Source organism: Natator depressus, chromosome 7, assembly GCF_965152275.1.
Source record: "Natator depressus isolate rNatDep1 chromosome 7, rNatDep2.hap1, whole genome shotgun sequence".
Taxonomy (NCBI): domain Eukaryota; kingdom Metazoa; phylum Chordata; order Testudines; family Cheloniidae; genus Natator; species Natator depressus.
The window spans coordinates 73,156,207-73,179,380 of record NC_134240.1 but is presented as its reverse complement, the minus strand read 5'-3'; the positions used below and the strand labels follow the sequence as shown (position 1 = coordinate 73,179,380).

At 40.2% G+C, this 23,174-nt stretch overlaps 1 protein-coding gene across 6 annotated transcripts in view; it reads right to left on the bottom strand.

Annotated features, from left to right (window-relative positions):
* GRID1 (glutamate ionotropic receptor delta type subunit 1) overlaps positions 1-23,174 on the bottom strand; it is a 791,498-nt gene that overhangs the window by 226,767 nt on the left and 541,557 nt on the right. The window lies entirely within an intron of this gene.

Below are 23,174 nucleotides of genomic sequence, written 5' to 3'. Positions count from 1 at the left end.
TCCACTGTAACCCCTAGGTCCTTTTCTGCAGAACTGCTGCCAAGCCATTCAAGTCCCTAATCTGTAGCGGTGCATGGGATTCTTCCGTCCTAAGTGCAGGACTCTGCACTTGTCCTTGTTGAACCTCATCAGATTTCTTTTGGCCCAATCCTCTAATTTGTCTGGACCCTCTGTATCCTATCCCTACCCTCCAGCGTATCTACCTCTCCTCCCAGTTTAGTGTCATCTGCAAACTTGCTGAGGGTGCAATCCACACCATCCTCCAGATCATTAATGAAGATATTGAACAAAACCGGCCTGAGGCATGACCCTTGGGGTACTCCACTTGATACCGGCTGCCAACTAGACATGGAGCCATTGATCACTACCCGTTGAGCCCAACAATCTAGCCAGCTTTCTATCCACCTTATAGTCCATTCATCCAGTCCATACTTCCTTAACTTGCTGGCAAGAATACTGTGGGATACCGTGTCAAAAGCTTTGCTAAAGTCAAGGAACAACACGTCCACTGCTTTCCCTTCATCCACAGAGCCAGTTATCTCGTCATAGAAGGCAATTAGATTAGTCAGGCATGACTTGCCCTTGGTGAATCCATGCTGACTGTTCCTGATCACTTTCCTCTCCTCTAAGTGCTTCAGAATTGATTCCTTGAGGACCTGCTCCATAATTTTTCCAGGGACTGAGGTGAGGCTGACTGGCCTGTAGTTCCCAGGATCCTCCTTCTTCCCTTTTTTTAAAGATGGGCACTACATTAGCCTTTTTCCAGTCGTCCGGGACCTCCCCTGATCACCATGAGTTTTCAAAGATAATGGCCAATGGCTCTGCAATCACATCCGCCAACTCCTTTAGCACTCTCAGAGGCAGCGCATCCAGCCCCATGGACTTGTGCTCGTCCAGCTTTTCCAAATAGTCCCGAACCACTTCTTTCTTCACAGAGGGCTGGTCACCTCTTCCCCATGCTGTGCTGCCCAGTGCAGCAGTCTGGGAGCTGACCTTGTTCATGAAGACAGAGGCAAAAAAGCATTGAGTACATTAGCTTTTTCCACATCCTCTGTCACTAGGTTGCCTCCCTCATTCAGTAAGGGACTGTTTTTAAATGTATTATTTTTGCTATCTCAATTTGAATGTCTAAACATTGACTTTTAAGGGATACTGTTCAATTGATGTAATTTACCATCTTAATTAATGTACTTATCAAATGACAATTCAGGGGGGTTTGTTTTGTTTGGGTCTGAGCGGGAGGCTAGAACCTTTTTCTTGAGAACAATGTTTTGTTTTTAGTTAACAGGAAAAGTTTAAGCTTGTTGATTTATGGTAAAAATGGATATGTATGAAGATTCACATTAAAGGCTGATCAATTTCTTTTACAGGAGAGTTTTGTGTTGTGTTTATGTTTTAAGATTACAAATAATAAAACAGTATTCATTTGTGTCAGACTTAAGGGTGCTGTTTGGTCATAAATATGCATGTCTTTGCACTTGGCAAGAAACATTTGTTTTGTTTTGATATGGGTAGTGTAAGCTTTATGCTATCCTTAAACTTTAATTTCCTGGTATTTACATATTTTGGGGTTATTATATTTAATATGATAAACAAGTGCGCTTTTTCATTTAGGAAGCATAACTGGTTTCTAAAAATAGTTTGTGGTTGGTTAGTTGGTGGGTTTTGGAATCATTTTTCAACATGTTCTTTTTTCTTTTTGTAATGATCTGTCTAGTCGATGATCACTTACGAAAGACTTGCCACCATGGCACCTGAACATTGTATATCAAATAAACTATAACAATGAGACTGCCAACAGTAATCAGTAACATCCACCTATGTTTTGAATTTTGTGGGGAAATGTGATTTCATTGACCTGACAGACGAACACAAAGAAAAGTCTCTCTCTCCCTCACACAAAGGAGCCATTTTTAAAAGTTCTTTATTCTCAAAATGTGCTCAATCAAAAACTATCATTAAAAATATCTCTTATAACCAGTATTTTCTGAGATTTAACTCTAAAAATGTTGAATAAATGTAGGTTGTTGTTTTGTACATATTTTTTAATTAAAATATGTATGAAGCTGTTTCTAATGAACCCTATGGAAATATGCTATTATTTGCATTAGGTTAGCATGGAGACCCCAGCCAAGGAAGGGAATACTGCTGAATACACACATTACTCCTGGGGGGAATTCTGCACCACTGCACATGTGCAGAACTAGGGTCTCCCAACGATTTCTTTGCTTTCTTTCAAATGACTTTCTCACGGGGAAGCAAAGAGTAGCCACAAGAGTGGTCATGCGACCCTCCCCAGCAGTATGTTCCAAGTGCCCAGGGCAGCTGGCAGAGAGGTAAATCACTGTGGAGCAGGGGGAAGGACTGGGGAAGACTCAGCTGGTGGCTCCTACCCTGCGCCAGGCTCAGCTGCTAGACCCGGTTGGTCTGGGGAGAACAGGACTTCCTCTTCCCATGCACGGCATCCGGAGCTGGGTCAGACCCATCCTCAGATTTCTCCCCAGGCTGCAGGAAGCTCTGCAAACTCCCTTCCCCTCCGCTTCCTAAACCCATCACTCCTCTGCTGCATGGGGAGGGATCCCTGTACAGGAAACTGCTCCCCCATCTGCCCAACCACCGTGCATCCAAACCCCCTCATACCTAGACCCTCCCACCGAGCCTCACCCACCTGTACTCAGAACTCCACCCCCATGAGCCCCACTGCCCGTACACCTGGACCACCCTGATGAGTCACCCTCATCTGGATCCCCACCCCACTGAGCCCCAACCAGCTGAATCTGGATCCCCGCCCCACTCCTCCAGCATCTGGATCTCCCATTGAGCCCCCCACACCCAGACCCTCCTGCTGAGCTCTATCCCCACACACCCAGCCTCCCCCGCTGAGTCCCAACCCCCTTCACCTGGACCCTCCTGCAGAGTCCCATTACTGTTGCACCCAGAACCCCCCAACAAGACCCTGTGCATCCAGATTCCCCCCCCCCGCACTGCACCCAGATTGCCCCACACAGAACCATCTCAATCCACACCTGGATCCCCCCACACTATGCCCCTCCACAGTTGAATCCTGCCTTGCTGCGCCTGCCTGCCCACACCTGGTATGGAGGGGCAGGGCCCTGGGGTGTTTCTGGGACAGGTCCGGTCCTTTCGCTGTGTCATGGCAGGGTGCAGTCTCACCACAGAGTCTGTGTCCAAGTGGGGGAGCTGCACAGTGATCTCTCACCTCTGTGCAGCCAGTGGCCTGTGCTCCCCAATGCCATGATGGAGCCTCCACATTTATTTGACAAATACAATTTGCAGAATTTTAAAATACTGTGAGCAGAATTTTTAATTTTTTGGTGCAGAATGCCCTCAGGAGTAACACATAGTAAGAGCCAGAGATGGTGCTCAGCCTGTAAAGGTGCTGGAAACCAGCTGGATCTCCTTACTGAAGAACAGCTCCACCCAAAAGGGCTGTTCCCTGTTTGTATAGGGCCATAGCAACAGAAACATTTTGGAATGTGACTAGCATAAGGTTGGAATGTGGATTGAGCTTCGCTCTGGCTCCTCAGCTTATTGACTGACTCTGGAGGACAGTGCAGTCAGGGCATAAGTTAGAACAGTCCTTATCTACCTTACAACAGGGCCTCAGAATCTTTTTTTTGCCCATCCCTGTTCCAGCTTCAGGTGTGTGGAGCTCAGTCTCAGCCCAGAATCAGGATACTAAGTGGAATAAGATAGTGTGGTCATGTCATAAAAAAGATATAGTTCAAGGCATTGACAGCGATGTACTGGAAGGAACTATTGACTGCTCCCAAAAACCTTTTATTACAATTCTACCACCAGATTGGAGGGAGGTTTGGTATAATTCCCTGGCCTCTGTTAAGAGCCACCCTATATCTGAATTCTGCTCTTTTTCTTGATGGAAATGACTATTTCTGAGACTCATAAAAATACTTCTTTGGAGCAACTTTTCTGAGTTGCAACATACAAAGTTGCAACAAATGGCAGTTATTCCTGAAAAACCCTGACTTGTCAGTGAAGTTACTTTTGATTTATATCAGTGTAACTGAGCTAAGTATCTTGCTCCCAGTATCTGTTGCATACACCGTTATTTATGTCACCACTGATCTTGGCCTGATTCTGCTCCACTACCTTTTCAATAACTCCATTGAAGTCAAGAGTTTCATACTTAGGATCAGATCAAGACCATAGTGTCAGATATGAATAGTCAATTTAAATCAAATTTTTAATATTCTAACAAACTAAATTTCTGGGGTACAATTCTGGCCCCATTAAAGTCAATGGGAATTATGCCACTGGTATAATTTAATGGAGTCCAGATTTTACCCCAGGACTTAGCAATGCAAATAAATAATTATTTCGCTGTATCTCAGATATTCAGGGCACTATTATACCATTCATTTTCCTGGTCATAGAATGAACATTTTGTAAAAAGCATCAAAAGAATCGAAAGAGTAAAGGCAAAAGTGAGCAATACTGTTGTTAATTTCTTCTTTTTCATCTCTCCTTGCTCTTTATGTATTTGTTTAATTTAGCATGTCTTGTCAATTTTGAATCTCCTGTCCTAACATCTCTTTAGACTATGAGAACTTCAAGCAAATTCTAAGCTTTTTTGATGAATTTTTTATGGCTGAAAACTGTAACAATAAATAATGACTAACTCAAATTATCCCGAGGAAAGAGAGAGAAAAAATCAACTCCCATCAGTGCTATATAAAAAAATCAATCTTCCTTTTGGAGAAAAGTTTTATCAAATTCTCTCCCTCCCTATTAGTGCTTTAGAACTTCTAGGCTGCATGAGGCTTTAATGAAATATGAGCTAGTGCAAAACTTTTGAACTCCATGTAATATCTTCTCTCCTTCTTCCCAATCAATCATGATAAACTCTCTAAGTGGAAAGGAAAAGAAACAAGAAACAAAACCTTTATAACTTAGACCTTAAAATAGAAAATACAGCATTTTGCAGAATGATAAAGAATGCTTTCAAGAACTAAAAGGCATTTTGTTAGCCAGTTGCACAAAGAAGGATCTTGTAGTGCCAATTAGCATGTATGGCTTTGTACTTATATAGTATTTTAGATGTGAAATATCAAAGAGATTTAAGAGACTTACAAAGGTATGTAAGTTAAGCCAAAGTTGTGCCTGTGTAGCATATAATAGCACCAGAATTTAGGCATCACTTCCTTTTTGGGTTGGTATCCTAAGACCCAGAGCAGCACTTCTCTGAAGCAGCATATAGCTATAACTCACATCATATTGCACCAGTAATAGATAAATCTTCAGCAACACATGAAGTTTTGGTTTCATTCTCAAATATTGCAAATCTCAGGACATGTGGGGCTCAAGTTTCAGGTCCATATACACCATTAGCATCTCAGGACATGTAGGGCTCAAATTTCAAGTCCACGTACACCATTAGCATCTCAATCCCTTGAAAGCAATGTCTATGGCCAGTTTAGAAGTATTTGACAGGTTCTGACCGTGTCTCAGAGTATTCTTCAGCCATGGAAATGGTGGCAGAGATAAGGTTCTCAAAAGTAAGAGAAAGAAAGCTGAAGGGGGATCCCAAAGGATCTAGAAGAGACAAAGATCCCTAGCATCAAATCTAGATTTTAAGGATTTTTCCTATAATAGGTTCCTTTATATTGGCAAGTAAGTTAGCAATAGAGGAAAATCCGTCTTACTTGGCCACGCAAGAGACCAGCAAAAATCAACTGCCTACTAGAGATGGTCTATAACTAGAGGTTAAACAATATTGTGCCGGAAACTTTGAGATAACTAATTATCATTTAGTTAGTTAGTTAATATAGAGTGCTATCAGTGGTGCAGATCTTTAGTGTAGGTTTCATATCAGATTATTGCTAGCCAATATATCAATGTAGCAACATTTTATTATCCACATTTTCACAAAAAGTTCAAAAAGTTATATACATCTAAAATTATTCTTCCTGGAGCTGAATGGTATGTCTGAATGCTTTACGACTTCACTGAAGCAAATGTAAAAATAATGAGTGTGTTTAACATTATTCATTTAGTAAGTTTTTAAGAAAGTGTATTCTGAGGGCTTTCGTTCCATGCATCATGCATACAGAATGCATGACTCTACTCTGTAGTCCTCATTAGCTCTGCATTAGTCATAAGACCACTAGACTGGGAAATGACAAAATAAATTGTTTTTGACCTTAAAATAATGCATACTTAAGCATTACATAATTAATATTTTCATCAGTTCTTTTAAACCTTCAGGAAATAGCTAATTCCCAAGTGAATGCTACTGGGAAGTGACTAATATCTTACTTTCTTTTGGAGAGGGCTAATGGAGGATGCTATGCCAGTGAAAAGGAAGGATATGCTGCTCTTTGGAGGTGAAGCCTTCTTTGGCAATAGGTGGCAGGCTCCCAACACTCCCTGGTTCCCCTTAACCAACATCCTGACATGACATAATACTTAGTAATTTTGAGCATGTTTCCATTATGACCTTTTAAATTTAACTTTTTCTTTAGTATATCATAACTAAAGGTTTTTTCAAATTAAAATACAAAACTTTTCATTTCAAAAGTATCTAAATGTCCCAATTTAACAATATTTCAAATTAGGAAATTCATCAAAAGTGACCCTTTCACACAAGCAGTTTTAGTTTTGACAAATCAACATTTTTCAACACGTTTTGTCAGAAAATTTCTGAGTAGGTCTAGTGTGTACACCTGAAGCTAGGTCTCAGTTCCTCCCACTTGGGGACTTATTTCATGTCTGAAAAGTGGTTTGACATGATTTAATGAAAGCCACTACGTGAGGAGATACTGAGGCTCTATGCTTTTGAGGTAAAAGACATATGTAGAAGAATACGTCACAGGTTGCCGTTCAAACTGTCATGTACGGGTATGAGAAAACAAAAAACAAAAGCATATTCCCATGCACAAACCTATGCAAACAATTAAGTATCTATTTATCGATCTATCTTTTCTTGCATGCTATATGCTTATGTTGGAACTGAACTGGAATGAGAAGGAACAGAATTTCTTTTAGTATAAGGTAAACCTGTAAAGGTTCAGTGGCTCAGCTCAGTTCAAATGAGCATCCAAAAGTTTCATTGTTCTCATAACTCAGAGGCTTCTCATACAACACTTATGCAAAGTGAGAGCTTATCAAAATCCAGAGAGTCTTAAAGAACCATTGACCCCCCTTTGATAAATGACAATATTCTTCAGAATCTCTCTCTTTGCAAGCCATGTTTTCTCTATTTGTCTTAACTGATACTTGATTACAAAAGGCTAGAACAATAGTTATCAGATAATTTATTCTATCCTTTGGAGCGTGGACCCAACTCTATTTTAATAGGAGCATTATTTGAGCTACAAAAGGAATAATTTGGCTTAGCATAAGCACTACTAGTAATTTTTTTGGGGGGGGGGAGAGAGAGAGAGAGAGAGAGAGAGAAATGAGACCAGAAATATTATCCAAACTATTATTGAGCATTGACAATATGCTCACGCTTTACAAATTAAATAAGGATATGGTCTCTGCCCCCAAGGAGCTTACACTTGTATATGGATGTCTGTAAAATAATTCTGACACATAGAAGACTGATTTCAATGTATTTCAATGATTGGGCAGATCCTCAGCTGGTGCCAAAGTGTATTGTGTGTTGGTATGAGATTAAGGTGGATGTTGCAATGTTGCCGAGGTCATTTTTTAAAGGCTTCATAGAAGAAAAGAAATTTGAGGAATGATTTGAATGTGGACAGGGATCTTGTTTGGTGTACAAGAGAAGAAAGATTATTCCAAGGCTAAGGGAAGCATGGAGTATATTATGATCATTATGAAAATGTCTCTATCTAGAAGATTTTTTTTCAAAATCCCCGATGTTGTTTTAATAGTTTTTTTTTTAAATATAAAGGTCCCCAAGAGAACACTATAGTGTAGTTGGTATGCTCCAAACAACCCAAACCTTGGAAAGACTTTATAAGTTAATGGTATTGGCGGGGGGAGGCTTCTGAGATCAGAAATATAGAGATGAAGAAAAAGAAACAAATAAAACAATATAGAAATGAGCATGATGAAAGATACATCACTGATTCACAGCAAACCCACTCAACAAATGGGGGACAATCCCTTCAGTTCCAAATAATAGCAATTCCATACCTAGGAGACATTCCAACAGAATCCTATAAACAAAACCACTGACTTTTGTAACCAGGTGACCTTAGAAAGTACCTGACTCACCCTGGAAGCCAGACCTGGCAGTTTGAACACCTCCAAATCAGAGATGTGAAATGCGGAGAGAGACTCTGAAGACAGAAAATATTCATAGATTCTAAGGCCAGAAGGAGACCTTTGTGATCATCTAGTCTGACCTCCTGGATAGAACAGGCCATAGAACTTCCCCAGAATAGTTCCTAGAGCAGATTTCTTAGAAAACCATCCAATATTGAAGGAGGGACAGGAAGTCAGACTGAGAAACACATTTTTAAGTATTGCTGCCGTCTTTATGGCTTTGCAACTTTATTGAACACAAGGCAAATCTCAGGAAGAGAATGAGCGTTGGACAATACCCTCTGTATATGTATTGTGTACAGGTGAATGTCATGGTGCCTCTGCCCATTCAGGCACTCCAAAGCATTGCTTCTCTAATTAGGGTATGTCTTTACTACAGACTTATCTTGGGTGATCAGCACCTGAATCTTAGCAACAAGGTTAGCCTAGGCTGGTGTGAGCAGCCACACTGCAAAGCCTTACCTGAGTTATTATGTCCTCACTGATGCTATACTTGCCTCTGTGTGTCGCTTGGACTATTGGAGGCATATGCCATGGCTCCTTGCACCACAATTAGCTAAACCATTCTGATTCTTTCTGGGTGAATTGTAAAGAACTTGTTTATCCTTCTGGGCACACGGGAGGAATTGTGGGAAAGCACTGGAGGACTATTAGCACTGGATTGGTTCAAAGTAGGCAGGTTAGCAGCCCAAGAAAAAGCAGCACCTAGGCTTTAACCTACATTCCCAGATGGACCAGCTAGCTAAAGGTGAAACACCACTAAACTTTAATGAGAGGATTTTTTGTGTGGGAAGGAGGAGAGTTAGAGGCAACACCCAAGTAAAAACCTAGGTTAAATCTGCAGTAAAGACATACCCTTAGAGGTGAGCTCGACATTTAATTTAGCTTTATAAATGGGGGAGGGCAATAATAGTCAAGCTAGAGTGGCAAACAACAGAAATTATTTTCCAAAGGAAGAAATGGATAAGAGTAGTGGTGAATGCAAAGTAGACATTTTTGCAAGTAGACTAAGCGATGGAAGAACATATGAAGAAGCTCCACAAACCTTTGAAGTTCTAACAATAAAGTCAGCTAACTTTTTTCTCTTTGGTTTCATTTCTATTCACTCATTTAAACATCTGCATTTTCTGTTCCAGTGAAATGAAATACATCACCAGAAATGGAAATATCTGCACCTGCAGCTCCTGCTGATGTCAGTTGGAATGTTGAGTTCAGCATGTTGAAAATGAGATTCCAGGCCTCTCATATGGGGTACCCAAAATTAGTGGCCATTTCTGAAAAAAATCAATTTGTTCATGTGTATCTATGATGGGGGAAAGATGTGTGTGAAAATAACGGAACTGTTACCAGAAGATCTCATTAGAAAACCTTTCTGTAACTGTTGTTCTGAGAGATGTGTTGTACATGTCCATTCCACGTTAGGTGTGTACATGCCCTGAGTGCAGTCACCAGAATTTTTTCCCTCAGTGGTACCTGTCATGTCAATTCTGGTGCCCTCTGGTGCTGCCACTGGGGCGGACTAGTGTGTGCAAGCAACTCACACGCTCCCGGACAGGAGATGCAGGTGACTGTGCACATGGCATGCACACACCTAACATGGAACTGACATGTGCAAGCACTCAAAGAAGAACTTTACTTATGCTCTTCTCCGGAAAAATTACAAAATGTTTAAAGGTCTAGAAAACATGACCTATGAGGGAAAATTGAAAAAAAGTGGTTTGTTTAGTCTGGAACAGAGAAGACTGAGAGGGGACATGATAACAGTTTTCAAGTATATAAAAGGTAGTTACAAGGAGGAGGGAGAAAAATTGTTCATCTTAACCTCTGAAGATAGGACAAGGAGCAATGTGCTTAAATTGCAGCAACAGAGGTTAAGGTTGGACATTAGGAAAAACTTCCTGTCAGGGTGGTTAAGCACTGGAATAAATTGCCTAGGGAGGTTGTGAAATCTCCATCACTGGACATTTTTAAGAGCAGGTTAGACAAACACCTGTCAGGGATGGTCTAGATAATACTTAGTCCTGCCATGAATGCAGGGGACTGGACTAGATGACCTCTCGATGTCCCTTCCAGTTCTATGATTCTATGAATAACCCACAAACATTCTAGATACCACAAATCTGGTGACAAGATAGTGAAAATTGGTCTGGGGGGAGTGCAATAAAACAACAAAGCAAAATATTCTACTGTCTCTCTTGGGTATTTCTGAGGGCTTGTGAAGAGTTAATTTGAGTTCTAATTTGAGACTTGCTCCTAACCAGATTTCCATCCACAAACACCCTTAACTCAAGTGTGGTGGTGCTTTCAACTTGAGTCAGCTAGCTTGTCAGGAGGTATAGGGCTAGCACAACTCATGAGGAGTGTAGATAACTCAGGCTATGTCTTCGCTGCAGAGTTAACTTAAGACAACCCTCACCATTGTACATACACACCATAAGTAGAGTTAAAGGGGTTGAGAAAAATGAACGTGATTTTGTTTAGCTATCTGGAAAGATGACATCACCGAACTATCAACTAATGGTATAGCTGTTGATGAACAAGCAATTCTGTTCCCAATCCCCCAGAACACAGTGGCTTCAGGTAAACAAGAAGACAAACAATATAATGAGCTCACCCAAATACTGACAAGCCATTATAAACCCAAACCAGATCACTGTAGCACAGTTCTGATTTCACTATCAAAATAAGAAAGATGAAGTTTCTGACTGCACATTATTTTGTCTCTAAAGCAAGTATCTACAGATGGCACGTTTGGAATATTTCTAAATGAGGTACTCTGGGACACATGTCTTTGTCTGAGATGTTGATGACTGAGAACGATGTTACTTTTCCAGTTTGCCCTATGGAATAGCATTAGCAATGGAGATGGCCAAGAATGCTACATTGGAACTGGCAGAGCAAAACACATCATACAAATTGGTGTGAATAGAATGTTTGGTGCATTAAAATCAAAACCATGTGCTTCTGCTACCAACCTCCACAGTCATATGATATTCTTCCATTTTAAGGAGTGAGAAGCAAGTCCAGATCATGCACAAAAACATTATGAATGTGAGGAATGAGCACATGCCTAACGGGTATATAGATTTAAAAAATCAGACAATGCTTGGAGCTGTAAAATGAAAAAATCCTAGCTGTTGCTCAATATATTAAAAAGAAAACTGGCTTTCAGCAAGAATGAGAATAATTCTTCGGGACTTCGGGGGGGAATTTATTCATGGAAACTAAGTCTAAGGCCTGGTCTACACTACCAACTTAGGTCGACAGAAGATGCCTTAAGTCGACCTAATAATGTATGCATCTACTCTACCAGGTCCTATCCACTGACCTAAGCCACTTGTAACGTCCATATTCCACCTCTGTGAAAGGCATAGCACTTAATTCAATGTTTTGTGATAAATGCTGAGAATTATGAGCACTTGTGGTCATACTTATCTCCTGCAGAAGTGAGTTCCATAGTCTAGTGCCAACTCCTGTGCAAGTTGTGTCTTTGGTGATCACAAGCCTCATTACACTGGAAAGGGAGGATGGTCTGGCAGTTTTGGTGCTGGCCTGGGATGCAAAAGACCCAGGTCTAATACCCAGCTCCAATACAGATGTCTTTTGCAAGTCACCTAGACCCAGAGTTTTAAAGCTATTTCAGCATTGCTGCACTCACCGTAACAACACCTAACTGATTTAGGAGCCTAAATCTCATTTTCAGAAGGGATCTGGGCACTATGTGGCAATTAGTTTTAGGATCCTAAATCATTAGGCATTGTGACACTGAGCGCAGCAATGCTGAAATAGCTTTTAAAATCTGGGATCTCTGGGTGTCTTTATCCCTTACCCATAAAATGGGAATCCCTACTTCATAGGCGTGTTTTGAAGATCAGTGCTCAGACTGTGGCAATAGGGACCACATAAATACTGAGTATTACCTGTTTTTCTGATTGTAATGTACCATATCTTGCAGGTATCAGAAATGCATTTTCTCAATTACATTTAACAACAGGGATCTCAGCAGTGAATCACTAACAGACTCTGTCTTAGGAAGAGTTTAGTCACTGAGAGCAGTATAGAGTCAGTATTCAGCAAGGCAACCTGCAGTTTTTACAAGGAAGTGTTCAGTGTCTGGGAGACATAGCAGGTAGTGAAAGACTACAGGTAAGTGTTAATAAGGTTACAACAATAACTAATGCACCAAAGCCAAAAAAGTCTCTGAACTCAGATTATGTTTAGGCCTGTTAAATTACTATGACTTCTTCATAGAAAACCTCTGAAATACGTTCAGTCCCTTAAATGAGAGTTTACAGAAGGCGAAGCTATGGAAAGGGAATGTGATACTGAACTTAATAAACGCAAACGGTTGCTAGACAAAAGTGTACTAGTGCAATCTGACATTCACTTTATTTTATTCTCATCATTATTTATCTTCTGGCAGCCTTGCTTACTGACCTGGGAAGCTGGGGGCCTTTATCTCAATAATCAAGGCCATTATGTCTCCTTCCTCACTATTTCACTAGCCAAAAACTCTCTACAGTATGTCAATGACTGATGAGTACCACTAGAGCATCAGCTCCCAAACTTTATGGGTTCACATACTATCTTCTTACAACACTGTTGTAGAGTCAACTGATGGCACATCAAGCTTACATAACACCAGTACTCTTGTACCACAGTTGGGGAACTCCTGTACTAGAAGATTTGAAATCTTTCCCCACATTACAACTTTGGACCTATTAAAAACCTGCCATGTCATTCCTAGTCCCTCAGTGAAAGGTCCATATTCCACAGCCTTTACAGTTATCAGGTGGAAACGGCCACAGGATACATGAAAGTATGTTATGTGCAGTGTTTCTCTCAGCATTTATATGGCTTTTGCTACCGTGGTATCAGAGCATCCTCAAAGTGGTAGCTGAGATTGGAGAAGAAAGGATGTTAGACAAAGTTTGATTCTATACGGTCAGCGTCACAAGATAAAGACAGCTTGAATCATAATTGGACAAGAAGAACACTGAGCCTATACCTCTCTAAACCCTATATCAGGGATCTGAGATTGCCAGTGAATTATTCAGAATATTCTCTCATTTCTATTTTTATTCTCTTTTGGAATCAACTTGACAAAAGGCAGGTTTAGAATCTTATTAGGCTACATCTACAATAGGAGCTTGCCGTGGAATTCCCAGTTCCATAGACATACTCACACTGGCTGTCATTTAAAAATAATAGTATAGCCATGGTAGCATGGGCAGTGGCAACATGGGCTAGCCATCCTAAGTACATACACATGGGGTATAGGTTGGTTTGGACTTCGCACCACTGTTCCATGCTGTCGTCCATGCTATAACGACTACACTACTATTTTTAGTGCACTAGCTCAGATAAAAGCTAGCACAAGTGTGTATATACAAGCTGGGAATAACACCCCTAGCTTGTAGTATAGACAGATCCTGAAAGATAAACAAGTTGAGTGAATAATATTCTACTATACAGCCCTTCAGGGTACCCTAATGTCATCTGTATAACTAAAGTATTGATTTCAAAATTATGAACTTTGCATGAAAGCAACATTTACTGTACAAAGATAGTAGACAAGATTTAATGCTTTCTTCTTCTACTAGCCCGATAGATGTTGCCAGGGGGTATCTTGTGGGGCAGTATAGCAGCTAAACAAAGTGAAAAAACAAACAAAATGTATGGTAATCCCCAGAATAGAACCAGAAGAGGTGAATGAGAGTGTCTCTCTCATATGCAGAGAAGTTACAATTTGGCTTATTCTATATTTTTTGGCCTTTTTCTTCAATAGTTCCATATTATTAATAAAATTAGCATTAAATTGGGATCTTTTGTTCATAGGTTTTTATTAGTTCCTGCTGTTTATCCCAATGACAATTCTCCATTTGTGATCTCACAATAAAGGGGGTTGAGAAGCATAAGAGGGTGAGCTTTTAAGAAATAAAATCCTATTTCATGGAAATTATCCTAGTGGAGGTTCAGAAAAGGACAACAAAAATGATAAAGGGCATGGAACTGCTTCCATATGAGGAGAGATTAATAAGATTGGGACTTTTCATCTTAGAAAATAGATGACTAAGGGGGGATAGGATACAGGTCTAGAAAATCATGACCGGTATGGAGAAATTAAATAAGGAAGTGTTATTTATTCCTTCTCATAACAAAAGAACTAGGGGTCACCAAATAAAATTAACAGGCAGCAAGTTTAAAACAACAAAAGGAAGTATTTCTTCACACAATACACTGTCAACCTGTGGAACTCTTTGCCAAAGGATGTTGTGAAGGCCAAAACTACAACAGGGTTCAAAATGAACTAAATAAATTCATGGAGGATAGGTCCATCAATGGCTTTTAGCCAGGATGGGCAGGGATGGTGTCCCTTGCTTCTGTTTGCCAGAAGCTGGGAATGGGTGACAGAGGATGCATAACTTGATAATTCCTGTTCTATTCATTCTCTCTGAAGCACCTGACGTTGGTCACTGTTGGAAGACAGGATACTGGGCTAGATGGACCTTTGGTCTAACCCAGTATGGCTGTTCTTACGTTCTTATGACCAAAGCAAGGCAGAAGAGAAATATGGAAAATTATATTGTATATTAAGATAATTGTCTCTACACAGAATGTTTTCTCTTCTATTGCATTTTAATGCAATTCAAGAAAATAAGCCACAGCTGGGAATAACAGAATAAACAGGGCACAATTTTCTAGATGTGTAATGCAAAAAAGAAAAAGTAAGTTGGTTCTGAGATGTTTAAATGTGCTTTAAGGAACCATGCCAATTTAAAAATCATATTATAAGCAAATAAAACAAAACACTAACTGTGTTAACTGTTAGTTCACTTTCTGCACTGCTCTCATATTTGAAAATAAAAATCAATTAACTTTGGCTATGAACCAAAGTGAACCTATTTCCCTTTTAGGTTTTCTCTGCTGCAATGTTCCAGTTGCAACAATGCAGAAGTATTGATTTGTTTTAAAATAAATGTTTCCATTACAATTAAAACAACAACAAAATGGAACATTTCTATGTACCTTAGATTTTGGAAAGAAAGCTTAGTTTCTTAAAAATATAAATGTTGGCAATATTTGAGTTGACACTATTCCTTTAATTATTGTCTTTCGCTCCAACCATAGGATATGTACCCTGTATCTGCAGAAACTAGAAAAGTTTGAGTAAGGACAGGAGAATATTGTGTCACATCAAATAAACAAGTGCCTAATTAACAAAAAGGATCATGATACACTATACCTTATCTTACCCAGATATATTAAAGCATTAAGAATAAGAAAAAGAACGATATCTGATCTTGCACATAAACTTCTCATCAGCTCTAATAACCAAAGTCTATATAATAGAGCTTGTTGGGAATTTTCTGACAAAATAGTTTGTTGGAAAATGCCAATTTTTTCAAAACCAAAGCTTTTCACAGGAATGTATCAGTTTTGCCAATAAAGTTTTCTAAGGTCCAAGATGGAATTTCTGTTCACAACAACACACACAGGCACCCCTCATCCCATGGTCTGTTGGTTAAGGCATTCATCAGGAGTGTGAGAGATAAGGTTCAAGTCGTTGCTCTGTAACAAGCTCACCTCAAAGGAAATATTGGGAAGTTTCTAGATGTTTACCTGAACCTAATTTCTTAAGCTGTTCAAGTTCACTAATCATTAGTGCACTAACTGGGTAGTTAGTTAATGTATGAGAGAATGTCTGAAGAAAAATCTCAGTGTAAATGGCCTGCACAACCTGGCAGGGAATCTATACAGAGATAATTGATGGGCAAAATTATATACAGTGAATCTATTTTAAGATATCAGAAAAGAAACCACCCTCACAAGTGTACTAGAAATCTTAGGACTTGTCTACATGGGGACATCCAGGAAAATTAATTCAGATTAACTAAACTGAATTAATGCTACTTTAATTCTGAATTAGGTTGTTTACAAAATGCCATATAACTAATCCACTTCAAATTCACACTTTTAGTTAATCTGGATTAATTTTCCATAATATCCCAGTGTACACAAGCCCTAGAGATACCTTAAAGAAGAGTTAAACCAAGGAGCTGTTGGTTGGATAGGGAGCAGGATCCATATTTAGGCATAAGTTTTGATTTAAGATCAGATCAGGGTTATAGTTAGGATTTGGATTTGACAATGTTAGCTGTGCTTGGAAAATTTCAGTTGTAAATTCAGCATTCATTATCTTGGGTGTAAATGTTGTAAAAGGCTCATCAGAGATTTTTGCCATCTCAGAACTAAAAGCATAAAATCTATCATTTCTCATTTTTGATCCAATCAAGAATCAAAACAATAAAGGCAGGTTATTAAAACAAAAAATTGTAAAACCAAACCAAGACTAAATGGCTAAAACCCAAGGATTCTAAGAGAAGAACACTTTAGATCCACTGCAGATCCATTTCAACCCAGGTAGTCTGACTTTCGATCTGCTCTGTTTTTCCTTTCACATGTATTAACTCTGAGAGGTTATAGTCCGAAGTTCCTGTATGGCTATCTTTATTTTTCTGCAAGAATAGAATCTTCTGCATTTCCTCATTTGGTATTGGGTCTTTGGTTCTGCTAGGAGAATCAATGCAAAAGAAAACTTGGTTATCTTTAAGCTAGACCTCCACTTTCTGGCTTTTGAGGTACACGAGATGGGATCATAAGGCGTTTCTTGGCAAGTTTTAGAGAGATTTATTCTCCAAGTAAATGTACAATAATATTATACAATATCTCTGAAGCCTTGTCACCACATATACATTCTATTTTCAAAAAAAATTCCAATCCCATCAAATGTATCTTAAAGCCTTCCAAAAAGAATCATTTCAATTCTGCCTTAAATTCTCCAATTTAATCAGTTTTCCTTATCTAACGTTTTGACATCAGCTAGTAGTGAGCACGCCAGTTTATCAAAACAGAACAAAATATATAAGGAGGTTATATAAGCCCCTAAGTGTCATTTAGTACAAGTCTGTCAAATACAGCTGGGTCCTTTTGATACCACAGTCTTGGCATCTTTATAAGCTATTATTAACCATGTGCATTTAATATCAGTGGAATCTGAGCTTCACCAGGAACGTGAGCAACAGCCATCCTGCACACAAAGACTATTTTACAAGCTACTTAGAAGCTTTGTGAAACAAGATCATAAAAATTATTCATCACAAACCATGTTCACTTTCGTGTTGTTTCCAGTGGGCAATCTAACTTATGTTACCGCTGGTCATATCTCATACAATGGTAAAACTGCCTTTTTAAAAAATGGGAACCGATAGTAAAGGAACAACCCCCCTCCCTTTCACCATTGCAATCCCTGCACTTTGAACATTGTGCCTACTGTATTCAATGAGAGTCAAAGGACCTTTTCTCCAGGAGTGACATTCCCAAAAATCCAGGCTCTAAAACAGGGCTCTCAAACTCAAATCAGCTCGAGGGCCACATGAGGACTAGTACATTGGTCCGAGGGCCACATCACCGACACCTTTTCATACAAAGATACAAAAGCCCTCCCCCCGCTTCTGCCCAGGCCCTGCCCACACTCCACCCCTTCCATGAGGCCCCGCCCCTGCCCCGTCTCTTCCCCGTCCCCATTCCAACCGCTTCCCAAAAGTCCCAACTCCACCCCCTCCCTACCCCTATTCCAACCCCTTCCCCAAATCCCCACCCTGGCCCCGCCTCTTCCCCGAGCATGCAGCATCCCCACTCCTCCCCCCAGTCCTGGAAAGTCCTAAGCACCACCAAATAGCTGTGGGAAGTGCTGGGAGGTAGGCGGAGGAGCGGGGTTGCGGCGTGCTCGGGAGGGTGGAGGCGGGGGGGTGAGAGGAGCTATGGTGGGCTGCCGGAAATAACTCATGGGCTGCGTGTTTGAGACCCCTGCTCTAAAATTAACAGACACTACTTAACAAACTAAATTACTTCTGTCGCAGTTATTTGCCATGTCAAGGAATTATCTGACCATTTGTCTCACCACCCTCATGCACACACAAGACCACCCTCATGCACACACAAGGGAAAGGAGGCACATGTAATGAAAACCATGCCCAAAATAAACATTTACAGTTGGACCAAGTTTTCTAACTCAAAGAGCTCTCAATGCTTAAAAAAAACCTATCCACATACAGGAGCAACTTCATCAATGACATATATGTCTACTTCACAGAGTGGTACAGACAGGCAGTGTTTACAGTAGGTTGAAACACGAGGGGCAGCCAGGAGGAGGGGGAATCTGTATGGAAGAGCTATTTATGCTAGACAGAGAAAGGAAGGGGAAGCTCCTTTTCGAAAAGGGGAAGTTATGCTTCCATTCCCGACTTTAACCCCAGAAGCCAGTGCATAGTGCAATGAGACGGGAAGGCTGCTGGTGCTGAAAAGTGCCATGAGATATTTCAGTGTAGAGCAGACAGAACCCTTTCTGTAAGATTTGACTGAAAATATTCTCATATAGCAAATTCCATGGCACACACTAACTTCAGATGGACAATATTTGTGTTGCAGGTCTCAGGATTTGAACTTGTGTGTGTCTTTGGAGGCTAAGTATTACACACAGAAATCTAAGTATTTCAATCACAAAATCATTCTCTTGGACCTTAAATTATACATGCACCTTAATGAAAATCTGCACCATAGCAAAAAAATTTTCACTCAAACAAGCAAATAAACAAGAGGAAGCCTTTTTTTTGTTTTTACATCTGACATTTTCTTGAGCAGAAATCAGCAAATACTCACCCCTCCCCAACTCCAAAGTAGCAGGTTGTCCAAACTATCAAGTGTCCAGTGTTGAGAGATAATTTACTGCCAGGCTTAGTGGCAAGATTCTAATAGCTGGAGAGATTGTACTCTTCATCATCCATAAACAAGTTTCTTTGCAATTAAATCTGGGTGTTATATTCTGCCTTCAGCCTGCACTGTAGCTTCTATTAATTCATAGATTTCAAGGCCAGAAGGGACCATTGTGATCATCTAGTCTATTATTATAATCTATTAAATGTCAGTATGAGTTACATGCCATGCCATAGAGATCATATACCCTGTGGAACAGCAATTCTAAGTCTGAGATTTTAGAACCAAGATGCTGATATTTTTATTTTGGAGGAGGGGGCTGGGTACATTTATTTATTTATTGAACGTTAGTGCTCTATCTAAATGTTGTAATTTTTTTATTAATGTGGAATATGGGTTTGAGGCAATTAAAGTGTTACCCTACCTTATTTCAGTACTGACCAAAAACTGCTCCATATGATGGCTTTTTAGTGACTTATCTGAAATGAGTTAGTGTCAGTCAAGTGTATAGCAGACAGATGCCCAAAGCGCACATACACACAAAAACAACCCACCATCACAACTGTCACCCTTGTTGGAAAGATTGCATGACCATGAAAAAGGAAAGATAATGTCACTCCTAGAGTATCCTTCAAGCTAAGGGCTGAAGTGGATATTTGGTGCTGCATGGGAAAGCTTGCTCTGTTGCTACCTGCTACACTGTACCTTCTATGTGGTTAAAGAGAGGACTTCAGAGTCCAGAGCTTTCAATCTAGTTTCTTCCAAGAACAATAAAATTTGAGAAGTAAATAAAGTAATATCACTTAACAACAACTTTCTAACAGTCAATACTGGGCTGAGAAAGTGCGTGTTACTGATTAGCAGATGAAGGCTCCCTGATTATGCTCATTGGCAAGATTCACTGAAACACTTCTCAGTTATTAAACTATGAGAAAGATGTACCAAGAGGTTTAACAGGGATAAAAGGTGATGGTGCTTGGCAGATGAGTTTATGGCATGCCTGAATGATGACAATGTGATTCTTCTGCAACAGAAGCATTATTTCTACAAGACTGACATTGTTGGTTCACAGATAAATGTTCAAATAGCCTATCTACACTAAGTTATTGGATGAATGTATTTGTAACATATGCATAAATACACACTATTAAGCTCTTTGATTGCCAAACATAGTTTGTCTGATCTAAAATAATTTTGCACAATTGTCCTCTTTAGCTGGTTAACTTGTTTTTAGTCTGGCAAACCATAAGTAGAAAAGCCAGTGCAAACCACATTTAAACCCTGAATTTGAAACTTGTCAACTTATTTCCCACTTAATAGAGCTTGTGGGTTACATCATCTTGTTTTTCTGCTGCTTTTTAAGCTTGCCACACCACAAAAAGTAAAAATCCTCAGGGCAATATTAATGAAAAATAGCAGCAAAAACATTTTAAACATACCGGAGCGATGGGGAGATGTGAACATGAGGAACACAAGCTATGAAGTCTGAGGGGAATTTTCAATTAAGTATATCTAAAATGGTTATGGGCCATTAGTATTGGACCTTTGCTACCGGTAAAGAACATGAACATAATGTATCATTACATGAAGTGAATACATGAATAGCTTATTCTCAATATTTTTTATAAATTTGTATTGCTATGATAAAAAGAAAAGGAGTACTTGTGGCACCTTAGAGACTAACCAATTTATTTGAGCATAAGCTTTCGTGAGCTACAGCTCACTTGCTATGATATTCATCTCATATTTTTCAACATACACTACATATATTAAGTGTTGCTTATGTTCTGAAATTGACATCCATTTGTATATGTACCTTCAGTGCAGAAATGCTGTTGGAATCGACATCAGAACTTTGCACAAAACTGCAGGACCTGTAAGAGACACTGAGGGTGCTGCCAGAAACATGAAGAATGCCTGTGAGGGTGAAGACAAAGATGTAGCTAACACAGCTTTATTTTGTCATTTAGTTGGTATACTCTAAGTCTCTTCCTATGTGTATATACAGCCCCTATAGCAAAATGGGGTCCAGGTCTCTACTGGAGTCTCTAGCTTCTACTGCAATACAATCAGTAACAACAAACCAACCCCTGCAATCTCTTTTTGACTGACCGCGCATACTCTTTTCAAGCTCTTGCGAAGTTGTATACTGGTGCTGCTTAAACTCCTTGGGCACTTCTGCCACTGACTATTACTCCTCCATCACCAATGAATTCAGCTCAGCAAGTTTCTAACTGCTCATTAGCCTGAAATGTAATTGCCTTTCATTGTAATGCAAACAAAGCATACCAAGCAGCATAAATGTAAACAGGCAACTCACATGAAGTGTTTAAAAGTATACAATATCTATACACAGGGAGAAAACATTTTGCAAGAGCAAGACTGTTTCAGTGAACAAGAAAAACGTATGTCTAGCATAAAAGGCACTGACAAGTTACCCACTTATGGAAATTCAGCCTAATGTTACGTGACCTCTATTACCAAGCACAGTCCCTCATTTTCAGAGTCCAAAAGGGGCAATGGCCGCTAGTCTAGCTTGTCCTCCCACCCCCCATATTCTGATCTCATCCTTGTCAGGAGGACTAAATGTTTATAGCAAAAGAGGATACAAACTGCCCGCTCTTCCTGACATTTATTGAATCAATGCTCAGCATTAAGTTTCCTCTCTGGCATCCTAGAGTGAGATAAATGGGGATTTAAATGGCAGAGAGCAACAGAAGCTCAGGAGATTTTTATTTATGCATTAATTCTCCCAGAGTTAAGAATAAAGATGTACCAGAAAACAACATGCACAATAAAAGTTAACAACAACATCGAACTATAGGTCTTCTCAAAGAAATGGTATCTAATCAGTCTCTCTCTCAGAAGCTGAGTTTCACCTGATCATCTATAATGAAATCTACCTTGCACAGAGCTGCTACATAATAGGCTTTTATTACACAAACAAAACTGTGCACTGAAAAGATAGTGTCACTGGTGCCACCTGAAAAGAAAGCTGAAGAAAAAAGTTTAAAGGTAAAGCCATCTTTCTTTTACTAAGATGTGAAGCTACGTTTATATAAATACCCCTCTTCCAACCTGTTTTTCAGACTATCTTTGTTCCTCAAGAGTTAAACCTCCTCTCTTCAATTCCAATCCTTCCTCTGATGGCAGAGCTTTCATTCATGCAGGCCCCACCATCTGCAATGGCTTATCTGAACTTAACTGATCACTTGGTCTCCTGAAATCTCATCTCAAGAACCAGCTGCTCCCCATGGGCTACACATTTTTAGTCCCTGATCTTTCCAAACAAACATGCCCTAAATCCAACATCTTCCTATTACCCCTGTGCTTATTCTCACAGAAATATTGTTATTGCATTCTTCTTTACTCCTGCCAGCCATACAGGGCTGGCCTTACCATGAGGCGAACTGAGGCGGCTGCCTCAGCTGCCAGACTGTGTGGGGGCACCACTAGGACCCAGAGTGTAGAAAATTGTGTCTGCTGATGGTGCATATGTATTCTCTTTGCTCTAGATGCACAGAGATGGTGGAGTGCTGTGCTGGAGGAAGGAGGGCACAAGAGACATAACAGGCAGGCAGGAGAAAAGGTGAGAGGGAATAACAGAAAGCAGCAGGAGCTGCAGTGAGAGAGAGGAGGAGGAGCCTCTTATGTACCTCTCTAGCACCCCCAGGAGCCTGGACTGATTAACACCAGCTTCTCAGGGAGCTTCCTGTTTCCTGCAGCTTCCCTGAACCCACTTGAGGAGAACAGGTAGTCAACTGAAGTAGTAGGAGCCAGTTAGGCCCTTAAGACGCTGGTATCTTCCCTCACTCAGACCCTGCTACCAGCCTGCTTATTTGTCCCCTTCAACTGAGTGTTGAGAGCCACTCTAGCTGGCACAGAACAGCAGTCATGAGTAAAAGAAGAAAATGCCCCTCTGGGGCAGCATTCAGAAAAAGGAAGAACACAAAGGAAGCTTTTCTATCTAAGCAGGAAAGAGCTCTCCTGAGATACATAGACACAAATGTTCACAGTGAGCCTCCCGGCCCCAGTGAGGATGTGAGTGGTGAGGAGATGCTTGATCTTCCAGTTAGTGAGAGTGAAGGTGACCTGGCAGCTACTGCAGCATCCATATCTCCATC